Source organism: Pimephales promelas, chromosome 8 (genome assembly GCF_988280905.1).
Source record: "Pimephales promelas chromosome 8, fPimPro1.hap1.1, whole genome shotgun sequence".
In the NCBI taxonomy this organism is placed as follows: domain Eukaryota; kingdom Metazoa; phylum Chordata; class Actinopteri; order Cypriniformes; family Leuciscidae; genus Pimephales; species Pimephales promelas.
Window position 1 is genome coordinate 31,025,352 of NC_142776.1, and position 14,386 is coordinate 31,039,737.

General features: G+C 37.2%; 1 protein-coding gene across 7 annotated transcripts in view; it reads right to left on the reverse strand.

Moving 5' to 3' along the window:
• The window catches only part of foxp1b (forkhead box P1b), a 207,722-nt gene that overhangs the window by 133,047 nt on the left and 60,289 nt on the right, over window positions 1-14,386 (reverse strand). The gene's annotated exons all lie outside the window — the stretch shown is intronic.

The following is a 14,386-nucleotide window of genomic DNA, read 5'->3' on the forward strand; positions in this document are numbered from 1 at the left end:
GAAGGCATATTTATATGGCTTGTATTTTATTCAACAATATTAACAATAAAGGGCTAAATGCAAAACTATTTGTAGTTTTCCTAAACATTACGCAACCAAAACAGCACTTCTGTTTTTATCATGTCACACATTTTTAAGGTTCATTTCTTTTATATCAGCCGTGCTTTAACATCCCCTCTGACATCATGTTTCCTCTTTCTCCCCACCAATTTCTCTCTCTCTCTCTTTCTCATCCATTCTCTTCTCTCCTTTGACCACAGATCCTGTGTACTATTAATATCAATAACCCACAAATTCCATTTCCCTGTGCAGAGACAGAGTGAGAGTGAGCGTAGTGACTGAGGAAAGAGCAAAATCTCCCAATTCAGATTCACTTCTCTTTTGGTGAGAAAGATCTAATTGGACAGGAGAGCGGAGGCAGATACCGTGTGGTTTGAGAGAGAGAGAGAGAGAGAGAGAGAAAGAACGACGGAGATCCAAGATGCAGTCAGAAACGTAAGAATTTTACTCAGTATTTTTAGCTTGACGAGGAAGAATAAATGCATCGATTACAGTCTGTGAACACTCACCCATGAACATAACCCAGTGCTCCGCAAGCCAAATCCAAACAATTCCAGCGTCCCACACTTTGATCCACACTATAACAAAAGTCCTCTCTTCACCAGCTGTCTCTTTATCAAGTTGTAAGTGAGGTGCGAGCAGTGTGCAACCGGCAGCCTTGCCCTGTTCCTGCACTCTGGCTCACACACACATGCACTCTGGTCTCAGGGGCTGGAGGTATGTGGTCTAAACACAACAAAAGCCTGAGTCGAAGATTGAATATGCAGGAAGAGGGCCTCCGTTTGCATAAACACAAACACTCAGCAAATGAAGGGCTGGCACCAATCGCACCAGTGCCTGCTGGGAAACGCATACCTGTCCCGTCCTGGCACTGGACTACTTTAATCAAACTACAGCTGAGGAGAAATGGACTACAGTGGAGATAAACTCGAATTGTTTGGTTTGATGATTCCCAAATGAGTAAGTGCATTATTTTTTTCTTCATTGGGAAACATTTCTAAACTATATCTAATTGTTCATTCCAGTTCTCCAACAAAAAGATCTTTAAATTTACAATCGATTTTTCCAGCAAGCTTCAGTTCTTAATTCAGTAAATGCTTAAAAACAAACTGATTACCTCTTATAGTTCTCCGCTCCCCAGGGTTCGACTGAATTATAAAGGACGCATTACGCCAAAAAGGTTCTATACTAGGAGAAAAAGTCCTAATTGCACAATCCTTTCATTTAATTGAAAGGTTATTTAAGTTTATGAGCTGTTCTACTCATAAAAATCTTTTTAAACTTATCCATAATAACGCCATTATGGGAACCCCTAAAATTTCTATACATTAAAGGGATACTCCAGTTTCTTTGGAAATAGGCTCATTTTACAACTCCCCCAGAGTTAAACAGTTGAGTTTTACCGTTTTCGAATCAATTCAGCCGATTTTCTGATATTTAGAAAAATATCTGGTCTCATTGACTTCCATAGTAGGAAAAAAATATACTATGGAAGTCAATGAGATCAGAAACTGTCTGTATAATGATATTCTTCAAAATATCTGAAAATCGGCTGAATTGATTCGAAAACGGTAAAACCCAACTGTTTAACTCTGGGGGAGTGGTAAAATGAGCCTATTTCCAAAAAAAAAAAAAAAAAAAAAAAAAAAAAAGTGGAGTATCCCTTTAAGCAAATGACAGAACCCTTAAAGATTCTATATAGAACCAATTTCCAATTTTCTTGCAAACTTAAAATCTTACAAATAAGGATGAAATTATCTTTTGACAAAGGTGGAGGTGAAAAGGACAGTGCAGTTCAATAATGTCCTGCTTTATTTCTTGCAACTCTCCCCCTCTCTCGACTTTGAGAAAGGCAGAGTCACGTGATCGATGGTAAGCTGAGCGATCCCGATCCCGAGCATGACACTCATTCATAAACGCACTTACATGTGTGACTTTAACAACTCGCTTTAAAAAAAACCCCAGCAGAGAGCCAAAAACTAAGGAGGAGAGATAGAGAAAGATGGGGAGAGAAAAGTGAAAGGGGAAGGGAACGGGATTGACGGATGAGGTGAGTGAGGAAGAGGAAAAAAACAGAGAGAGAGCACAGACAGGACCTCCAGAAAATAAACAGGGTGTCTTGTTTCAAAGGCGAGGGGGACACACAGGCATTCCATTGTTCAAGCCAATTATCAGAGGCAAATAATAACAGCAGATGGATCCAGCGAGGCCAAGAACGAGTGAGTGAGAAGAAGAGAACTGCAGAACAGATGATGAAATGTGAGAGAGGAGGAGGACGACGAGGAGGGGTCCTAAAGTCCCACACCAGATGTGGACGGCGCACAAACACATGATTTGAAGCTAGAAATGTCTGGTTAAAAGCTCTACGACATATGTGAATATTTTTATTATTTAATGATTTAATTAATATTGCTAGAATTTATTTATTCTTTTTGCAATTTTTGCTTCAGAGAAAACAGCAGAGTGCAAGAATGCAATTGGGACATGATCGAGATTCAAACCTGCATTTTCCACATAAGCTTCAATAAACGGCGACACCAAAAAAAAAAAAAAAAAAAAACTGTCCCACAAATATGATAAGATGACTTCAAGCTAAAAAGTATTAAGTGCAAACAACAACAATTATTATTATTACGTTTATTACAAGAACTAGAAGGCAACAGACTCACTTTGAAATGGTTAGTAATTCCTCAACTAGATCTCATTACTATCCTACAAAAGGAACTGCATCTGATCATTCATAAATGATAATAAATAAATAAATATATAAATAAATGTTTTAAGCCTGATTACTAGGGCTGTCAAACGATTAATCGCGATTAATCGCATCCAAAATAAAAGTTTGTGTTTACATAATATATGTGGGTGCACTGTGTATAATTATTTTATATATAAATACACACACATGCTTGTACATATTTAAGAAACATTTTCATGCATACTGTATATAGATTGATATATAATTGATATTATATATAAATATTATTTTTCTTAAACATACATGCATGTGTGTGTATATATATATATATATATATATATATACAGTGCACCCAACATATATTATGTAAACACAAACTTTTATTTTAGCTACGATTAATCGTTTGACAGCCCTACTGATTACGTCTAACATGGTTTCAATTTCTCCTACAATCTTAATTTGTTCATTTAAAAAAAAAAATTATTAAAATACCAATTTGCTAATGAGAAGAGTTATTTTGTTGAATCGAAATTGCATAATTGCATCAAAAAGTTGCTTTTGCTTTGAGCTATTGAGCAAAGGCCGTGTGTTATGTGGAGAGTATTTCTCTGTTTTGTTTTGTTTTTTGGGGTGTATTTTATTAGCAGCAGAGCTACAGGGAAGAGCATCTGAAGCGAGAGGAACGGGTAACTCAATATGCTGAAGGATGTGTCATATCGCTGCTCAACTGACAGCCCAAGTGTGTGCGTACGGGGAGAGGGGGGGGGCTTTTTCAGCCTAAAACAAAACGCATCCTCAATGTGCCCCTGTCAAGGGTGGGAGATGCCTTCAGATAGTGGCACAAAAGATCAACCGTTCCTTTTCAGCCGAGAGAAAAGAAAGAAAGTTTTCGTTTCATTAACTCAAGACTAAAGCGTAATTATCTCCCTATGGGCCGCAATCACCAAAAGAAGGATAATAGAACTGAAAGCACTTTCCACTCCACTCATCTAAGCGGTTCTTTTCTTCTTCTCTCTCTTTTTTTTTCCACTTGTTTTTTCTTCTCCGCCCTCAGATGAGATTAACCAATCGAATAATGGCAACAGATTGCGGGGGCAAGAGGAAAATACAACTTTCAGAATGGTGTCTGTTTGAGAGCTTTAAAGATCCGCCGTTATCTGGCTTAGTGTTCTTCTACTTGTCAGCGAAATGGTTTCCTTTCCTTTCGTCTGGCATCTCTGTTCCCATTTATCTCTCTCTCGCTGACTTCGGAAAGGGGTGGAGGAAAAACGGGGTGAGGGAGGTTAGCCCGCTAAGTCGCCCTGGCTCTGCCAAAAAAAATGAGCAATTTCACAAATTCGAGATTAGAATCAGATTAAATGCAAACATTTTATATCATTTTTCTCAATTACTAACAGACCGCTACTTAAAAGGTGCTTGTAGCGCTAGCCCTAAGTTAAGTCTCTCAAGGGTTCGCAACCAGAAACACAGAGCAAGCCCTGGATTTAATTAGCTGATGAAAATAATTGCCATTAGCGCAACTCTGAAATGGTTTGGCGCACCACGCGACGTCAGGAAGAGAAAATCTCTCACTTCTGGACGGAGACAAAGAAATAGTCGCTTGGCCTGCCAATTTCCCTTTTTCGCACTGTTTTGTGCACTGACACAGAGGTCGAGTTAATTAGACTATTGTCATTTTAATCAGGACAGCTTCTCGGTCAGCATTCCCGCAAAGAGAGAGAGCGTGCGCATGTCGACGGCACGCTCAGGGCCTCTGCTTTGTGTGTGTGTGTGAGACGGTTCTATGAGCTCGCTTCGCTAATGAGCCACGCCACAGAAACAAAGCCCCCGGAGGAACACCGGGGGAAACTCCTCGCCCTTCTCTCTGCTACCCTTCTCTGTTCATTTGAAAATAATTTAAATATCAAATATTTGAAATCATTTGCTTCTCCTTGGCTATCTGATATTGAATGGCAAGTCTTTCATGTCGCCTTTATTATGTTCATAAACCGGCATTAAAATTCAGCGCTATCATTACAAGTGACTATATTTATTGCAGCAACTATCATTTCAGTCCAAACCATGGATTGTTTTCAGACAACTATGAATATTTAATTCTGACAAGACATTGTTATACAAAAATATCCACAATGAGAGCGGACGCACAATAAACGAGTACATTCCGTCCAAACAGTCAAAGAAACGGGATGTCTTGTACATTTACGCTGTACAATAACTCATAATTCCACTGAATTTTGATATTAAATTCTTTGTTCACATTTAATTTGTTTACTCATGTTCACCGTAAAGGCAAAACCTTCAAATGGCAACATAACCACACATTGCCTAAAACAACTGCTTTAGGTTGACTTCTTGCTTTGAATACGCCTCCAGAGGACTGGAGGATTGGTAACACTTAAATCCATGAATGTTTCACGAATCATTATTACATATTTGGGTCTTTAGCGACCCGGATCTACATCTAACACGGACGGATCACAGATGGAAGCATATTTTGTTACCTTTTGGAGCTTGGAAGGCTTCAGTTTGAGCAGATGTTTATATCTGCAACATATCATATACATCATATCATACATCATATCATATATATATCATACAACATCACTGTCCTCAAAGCTCATTTCCCAGTACATTCAGCATCTGTATTATATTCTTCACGAGATCCACCATCAAGTGACAGTGACACTAATATTTGATTGTTTTCAGTACTTGCTCTGCAGTAAATCGCTGAGCCATTTCAAGTTGATTACCCTGGCTAACGCCGGACCACGTATCATTGAGAATATTAATTTTCTTGTATTTGAGGCGTGGTTTACGAATGCCCAGAGCTGTATTATTGGGTGCTATGAATGTCTATCAAATGCGCCTGTACGTAGCTCATAGCCGGTTCAATGATAGCAGATAACGAATGTAGAGCGAAAGAAAATTAGACTAGGTAGATGACTATGTATCAGAGATTTAGGAGATTTATGTATACACAAAACGCGTTTCTCAATGTCAAGGATACTTCCTTGGCAGGACGGGTCCTTCCAAGCCATTTCCTTCAGAGGCTAGACGAGGCTCCTCTTTAGCATTCGGAGAACACGTAAATGGAACAGGCTAGCAAGTACACGTCATTGCGTCATTACATCAGTGAAAGGTCTGTTTTCGGCACTGCAAAAATGGTAGTGCTACTGGTTTGGTTGCTGTGCCGCACTGTTTAAACACACTTGACGCTCCTTTTTTGTCTTGTCAGCCCTCATAGAAATAAATAAATAAAGTAAGGGATAATGTATAGCGAGGCGGTTGTTATAGCGAATACAACCCCGCAAACTCTAAGGCGAAGCGGAGGGGTCTTGAATCAGCCTGAAGGGGTTGTATTCGCTGTAAGAACCGCCTCGCTATACATTTTCCCACTTATAACATGGCTACATACCAAATAAATCAATAATTTGACACAAAATATTGATTTAAAAAGGAGTTTATTCATTTAAAAAACGATTATATTACCGGAGTGAACAACTGCGTCCATAGCAACACAATCTAGCCATGCGATCAACAAAAAAAGGCTAACGTTATATGAAGTTCAAATTAAAAAAAGTGGATCACCAGTAAAATGGAACAGCTTTAAATCCCCCCTCTGCAAATCAGTTGAGCCGATATGTTTAATGTCAAACATTAGGCTATATCAAAAGGTAACTTCGCGTCCGCTGTCATGATGGGTCCATAGATATAAACAAACTGCTTCGGTGTGTCACATAGACGTCAACATTGTCTTTCTGCTCCCTCCCTGTTCTGTGATTGGTTCCCTATCTCACGCGAAACTTTGGTTCATGTTGTCCAGGCGTGAATAAAATCGTGCTGCGGCAAGGCAGCATGGGCAAACCCAGGCTAAGTTATGATGATATTTGTTTGTTGTCTGCCTGCGGCAACTATGAGTGTGTGTATCAGACAAGGGGAATTGCACTTATTCAGTCATCAAAGATTAATATATACTTGCACTCTTACACACCTTGGATTGTTAGCAACCCTATACTGTTTTTGGATGAATGGGAAAACGCATTTAAGTGTTAAAGAAAATTCATTTAACGCCCTTGGTTGTAATCATGTATTTATCAAGCTTCCAAATGATTTGTTCCAGCAGTCTTGTCAAAAAGATAAATCATATGATGGAAATAATCAACATTAAGAAATGTTAACATTTGAACTGTAAGAAAACCCTGTTAAAACTATAAACGAGTTGCAAGGGTCTAATTTCGGTCGCATCATGCCACTCTGACTATCATAAACACCTAGTCGTTACAAACTGATCACAATTTAAAAAACACCAAATGTCATCACCACCTCCGTACAAACTTCATTTAGGTCTTTAACTGTCCAACATAGAGCCGAATTGGTCTAATTTGCATGTAGCTGGAAAAATAATTCCCTCATTTATTTCTTAAACTCGAGATGAAAAACAGACTAATGGCTCTATCTTAATTTGGAATTTTCTAGCCATTTATTATCTTGCAGATAGTTCATAGTTTTATCATTCATCTTAAATATTTTAGGCAGTGTTAATATTAATTTGATCAGATATTAATTACTCAAAAAGCAAGTAAAAATCAATTATTCAACAAAAGGAATGATCAGTGGAGCTGATGGGAGATTTTTAAAGCAGCTTTAAAAGAGCAATGGAGATCCACGCCTTCACGGAGATCCACGTTATTGGTTTATATGGTTAACAAAACAACAACAATATGCTTAAAGCTTAAATCATACTGTCAACATTACATATTATAGTAAAACTGGTTACTTTACACTAAGGTCACAATGTTTGTAGTAATGCTTATAGTTTACTCACTGTGACGTGCGGCACCTCTACTCGTGAATACCACGCATTACGTGAATAAATTAGAACCTAATTTGAATGCCAAACTCCTCCACCATTCCAGTAAAACTTTGGGTAGATTCATCTCCTTCCACAGTCCATAGCAGGCTAAATCACTATGATTATTGCTCATCTCATGTCCTAAACCTCTATAATAAGCTTCAATGTGTAACTAGTCCCAGATATAAGCATGAATGGTACCTCAAATCATGCGGCTATTGCATTACGAAATGATCAGACTTAAAACTTTACCCTTGTAGACAATAAAATAGTTTTTAAAGCCTAAAATGCTCTACCAACCATTCAAAACACCCTTAGTTTAATTTTATTTTGAAAATGTTTTAAAAAATTTAATTTTAACATTTTTCCATTGAATAAATTAAAAACGTTAGATATTATAGATTGTTTTCCTATAAGAAATTACTTCTACAGCATAACATTAAAATTATTTCCTTAAAAGTCGAAGTTGATAAGATAAAGGATTAAGTGACTGGACTATAGCATTAGTTTTAAACAGTGTTCTAAGACAGCCCTTCAATTATTCATCTCTACGTTATTGCCAAGCACCTAGAAAAGAATTCAAAACCGCTGATTCCTCCTAATTAATACTCTCGCTACAGATGTCTTAGATTTCTCTGGTAATCTTTCACTGTGTTTAACCCAGTCAAACATTCAGCCAGCCTATTTTTTTCTCCAGTCTTCCTCCATCTCTTAACCCCCTTTATTTCTCCTGTCTATCCGTCCCATCCCCAGCACGTTATGTCTTGTCTCTATCTCTCCTACTAAATCACCACTTGATGTTTCTTAATTTATTCCACTCTTTCTCCCCCCTCTTTCCCTCCCACTCACGGACACACACTCTCACATACACTGTGAAGAGGAGGGTGGTGTGTTTTCTTTGGGTGAAACGTACGTACTGTGTGAGAGAGGAGACTTTAAATAAACATCAGCACAGCATGGCCACAATAGAGTCTTTTGTGTTGAAATGTGGAGAGAAATTATGATGTTTTAAGGGCCATTTTCAGCGCCGCAGCAATGTGGACACAACTCTCAAGCAGGTTTATTCACTCAAAAATGATCATTTTGTCATCCTTTACTCACCCTCATGTCGTTCCAAAGTCCAAACCTGTATGATATACTTTCTTTTGTGGGACACAACAGGAGAAATTTGGAAGACTGAGGACCATGCAATTACAATAAAAGGAATTTCAAGCTTTGAAAAAGAGCACAAAATCACCATAAGCATCACAAAGGTTATCCATACAGTATGGCTAATATGATCTATTCTTTCTGTGAGAGGCTTTTAAGTAAAAGTATACCATAACCTGTTAACCACTGGAACTGAATTGAGTCATTGAAATGAACACCAGAACAAATCATTTAGCTTTGTGAATGAATCATTAATAGATTACCTTAAAAGATCCAAATGAATCATTCAAGAATTGAAGATTGCTACATCTCTGATGTCAAGTCAGGATGCAAGATTGAAATGCCGACATTTTAAAGTACTTTTGCATCGTTTTTTGGAAAAGAGCATGGAAAACAGTCTTCAAAATATAAGTTTTCTGAGGAAGAAAGCAAATCATACAGGTTTGGAAGTACATGCGAGTAAATTATGACCTTCTTTTTGCTCCATTAAATTCCAATTGCAACTGAATCAAAACTCCACAAAAAGTTTTTAAAAAAATATGTTAAAATATATACATATACAAAAAATGAACTTAAAACCAATGTCCATTGGTTTAAAACACAAGCCAATACGTTAACTAGTTTCCATTAAAGAACTTACCAGTATTCATATGTAGCCTCAACACTTCAACACCTTTATCTCCCGCTATTCTGAGAAATGGCCGTATCTGTTTCTGCGTCACATCGGCCAGCCTTCGCTCTTTGTTCCAACACAATCCACACCAACAAATAACACTCTATGCAAAGTAATGCCTGCAAATTGTTTTGGATCCATATTTGAATATTTAAATGCTTCACTTTAGATCTAGATATATGGCAGCAATTTCCATACGAGTATGAAGCAGGTACACACACTACACGATAGCGGATTGTCATTTATTTCCTGCCTGACAAAGATCAATCAGATACATACCAAACAGTCACATTCCTATTACTGTGACATCAGTTTTTAGAAACACTAAGGTCACCAAACTAACACAATAAGTGCCAAAGTCTGAAGTAAGTGTTGTGGGTACAAGGATCGAAACAGCCACCCACACTACGCCATTTAACCAAATTGGATGCGTTGATAATAGTACATTTACATACAGCATAACTGCAAGCTCTGGGTGATTATTGTCGAAAACCAGCCTAGAGACATGCATGAATTTAACACAGGTTGCTTACAAGAGCATCTGAGAAAAAAAAAAAAAAAACTCCAATATGGGTCAACTCTGCGAGGTCAAATTAGCAGTTGAAGTTGGCAAATAGATTCAGGGCCCATCATCCCATCCAGCTTAGCATTTAAACACCCTCATCAGGTCAACAAGAACCGTTGTTCTCCTTGGTTATGGAAGTCCAAGCTATTTGCTTAAAAAGATGGACAGATTATTCTGGAAGGATCGTAATCCTGGGCCCAAGCATGCCGGCTAGCGTTTGTTACTTTGTGCGGCTGGTAAAAAAAAAAGAAAAAAGAAAAAAGGCGAGCTGGATTTTCAGATTTTGAGAAGGACAAGATGAGAGATGCTTTGATCTTTAGAGTTTGAGAGGGAGATACTGACTCGGTGCTGTCTATCTGTCTCTAAAGAAAAAAATATGACTGAATATCTTGCAAAAATGTCAGGAATAAGTGTGTGAACATGATGAACATATTTTGAGGAAAAGATATGGTCCTTTAAATTTGATATATAAAGAGACAGTGTATTGTAATGTGCATTTTAAAAGACAATTTAAAAAAAAGAATCTTGTACAGAGTTAAATTTCAAGTCTGTTTTTATTTTAATAATTGGTTATATATATATATATATATATATGTGTGTGTGTGTGTGTGTGTGCACACACGTACATATACACATATTTATATAGACACACAAAGAAACATTACAATAATAAATATGAAGAGTTCAGATGCAAAAGCCTCTAAGTGCCATTTGAAATTTTCTTCTAAAATGATCATTTTTATCAAGCTTGTATATTTAAGTTCAGTAATTTCACTTGCCATTTAAGTGAAATTGCTGAACTTAAATATACAAGCTTGATAAAAATGACTGATTTCAAATGGCATTTAGAGGCTTTTGCATCTGAACTCTTCATATATTAACACACACATACATGCATCTATTTTGACAAAAACAAAGTGAAGCTATCACCCATTTACAGTATAATTTAAAATTAAAAAACCCCATTTAAAATGATCCAATGCCTCATGTTTAATTGGCATGGAGAAAACCAGCCATATCTTTAAACGAGAACAAAACTCTGACTATGACTGGGTGAGAAAAAGAAAGATACACAGAAAAGGGAAGGGGGAGGGAACTGGCACTGAGGCAGGATGATATGGCAGGATTTGGCAGAAGCCTATAGGATGCCAGCGAAGGTGTCACTAATCTTTACGTGACCCAAGGGGAGAGAGAGCGCGAGACAGAGAGAGAAACTCTCTGCTTCTTTAGATTCGGGGTGCTGTGACTCATCTGTTGTTTGTCACATTGGGTTTCGAGCGTCCGCGAGGCAGTCATGACCCCGAGCGGCACCCGCGTCCTCCGTCTGTGTATTTACAAACAGAGACAGGGCACAAACAGGCTGGGGTGAGTCGCTTTGGCAGAGCTGTGTGAAGCAGGGGTGTATAACACCACCGGGCAGAGGGGGAGAGGGGAGGACAGATGGGATTGACCCTTAAGTCACCATTCTGGACAAAATGACATTGCCAATGTCTGCGTGTATGAAAAAAAAAAAGACTGCATCTGGAGTTTTAATCTCAAAACTACAAAAAAAAAAGACATTGTGACTAACTAAATTAAGTTAGTAAATTAAAAGCAAGATGTTGAAAAAATGAACCAAAAAAATGTTTTGAGGAAATACAGAAAATGTATCACCTAAAGTGCATAAAGTGAACAGTTTTGCTAAAGATTTAAGTTTGCTTAAGCACACATAGACCTATAGATATAACCTGTCAGTAATAAGTTTTGTTTTTTTAAAGCAACAGCAAGGACACGTTAATAATTATTGTATTTTTTTTAAAGTGCCAGTTAAGAGATTTATCATATTACAAAATAGATTTCAAATAAAATTCTTTAGAAGTTTCTATTCTATTTACTTTTTTATTTCTATAAAAAAAATAATGCATCATGGTTTTGACTAAAATGTAAAGCAACATTGATAATAATCAATGCTTCCTGAGCAGCCAAATCAACAAAATTCAGCTTTGCCATCAAAGGAAAACATTACACAAGTGATATTAAATTAGAAAACAGTCATTTTAAATTGTGATAAAATTTTTGATCAAATAATTGTAGCCTTGGTGAGCACAATAGTCTTTCAACAAAAACAACAAAACGTACCCACCCCAAACTTTTGAACGGTAGTGTAAACGACAAAAACGGAAAAAACGAAGTGTGGAGAATACTCTGTATTCATGAAACCAAAGTTCACAGCACAAACCACAGTGTGCAAGTCCAATTTTCTGCTCAGTTTCTTTTTTGTATGGCTGTTTGCATGATCTTTTTAAGAAATGACAATCACACTTGAGGTATTTCCTATTTACACAGGAAGTTGGGGCGGAACATAACGAAGGGGTCCTTTTTTAAAATAGCCAATAGAGTTTTTAAAAGCATATACAGTAGATAGTTGGCATAAGATGACCTCAAAGTTAACAGATACGGGTTAGAGCCTCAAAATTGCAAAATAATTTTTTAAAAAACTGTTTATATAAAAAAACTAGTCAGGGAACAGACTTTTCATGCCTTCAAAAAAGCAGATACTCATTCAATATTTTTCTGTTCACGTCAGTGGTTAATAAAAATAAAAAGATTTGGGCCACATTCAACCAAGGTGTGATCACTTCTCAAAAGTGTCAAGTCAACCGACCTGTACAGTTCAATTATTATGTTCTAATGTCATATTCTGCACAAGCATGTGAGGCTACAGTCAAATGCATCTCAAAGACATTACAAAAACGAGGTAGAAAAGCTCTGAAAGGTGTCGACTAATGCAACTAATGGAATGTATTAAAGTACCGCGTTGTGCCTTAAGATCTTTCCTAACCTAAATAATTAGTCAATATTAAAAAAGGTTAAATTCAACAGCAAGAAGAGCTTTCATGTCCTCATGTTAAATCATAAATGTAGTCCCCTCATTAGTCATAACCCATCTGCAACATGTAAGTAGCAATTATGAGTCCTAAAAGTGCTTTTAAAGAAAGTGGAAAACCTTGTGCAAGACGTTTAAACGAAGACCCTCTTCAATAACTCTCGTCACAACTGCCTTTGCTGGCCACTTTAAAACTGGACCCTGCAAAGTACACTTTAATGGACAAGCTCGAATCCACCTGCTTTCGCTTTCTGTTATGGTCATAAATCTGAATAACTAAATAATAATAACCTGCACTTAAACATATTTGGAGTGCTTTTTAACTCAGATCGCCAAAAGTTTGGACTTTCATTAAGCGCCATCAAAAAAAAAAAAATCAATATTCAAGAGGAAATATTCATACATTTTGGGTTCATTCGCATGCAATGTGGGGGATTAGTGCATTACAACTCAGCTAAAAGTTTGTTGTAAGAGCATGTTGTTTTGTTTGTTATGTTTAATTCATGTTACCAACATGGAGCTGAGCCAATGTCACCATATTGACTTTCAAATCGGTGATCTCTGAACTAACGTGAAATGGTGTAGTTGGAAAATGACAAGAGATTGATTTCCATAAGTCTCATAAGCACAACTGACTATGTAAATAGGGCTGATTTCTTTATGGGGGTGGGGGAAAATAGCTCGGCTCTCCATTTACATTATCAAATGACACAATTTACATTCATGTTTTCCATTTACTATCAATCAGTAACATACACAGTACACAGTTTTACTAGCGGGTAAAACTGTTAGAAGCACTTTTCTAAAAGCTCCATTAAACTCACAATGGACTGACTAAAACATGTATTTTGCATCTAACATTGATGACAGAATTGAGATGTTTAAATGCATAATGTATGTGGATTAATGTTTGTTTCAAAGACAATATGCTAATGAGCACTAATACGGCGTGTCATGCGCCGCAAACGGATGCTTTTTTTGACTGAAGGTCATGAACATATATGAACGTTTACTGTAAACAACAGGGTTTGAACATAGACTGGCACTGTGACGTGGGCAGTATCATGGTTTGTTTGTTTTGTTTACACATCACACAGGAAGTGAAGGCTGTGTGAGACATGGATCAAAAACAACTGTGGTGGTACACTATAGGTAAACTGTGTACAGTCTTCGAATTCAGATTAGCTATAGAACTGACCTTGCGTAGGCCTACATGCTGACAGCATGCCGAAATAAATATATAATAAATGCATGTACGAATGTAAAGAGTTTTATCTCTAAAAACTGTTTAGCGAATAACGCTAGTAAATGGGGGCATATAATAAGTAAAAAGAAATCGCTAGTTAATACCACTAACAAGCCTCAAAATAGCCCCACAGTAACATAATGAGGGTCCCTACATGCAAAACGAAGCATTGAGAACTTTGTAAGTGTACAGACCGTTTAATAAGAAGATATTTTATAAAGACAGTACCCTTTGTGTATACAGGCGTCACCATCTTTGGAAAACAGTCTCGACAAGT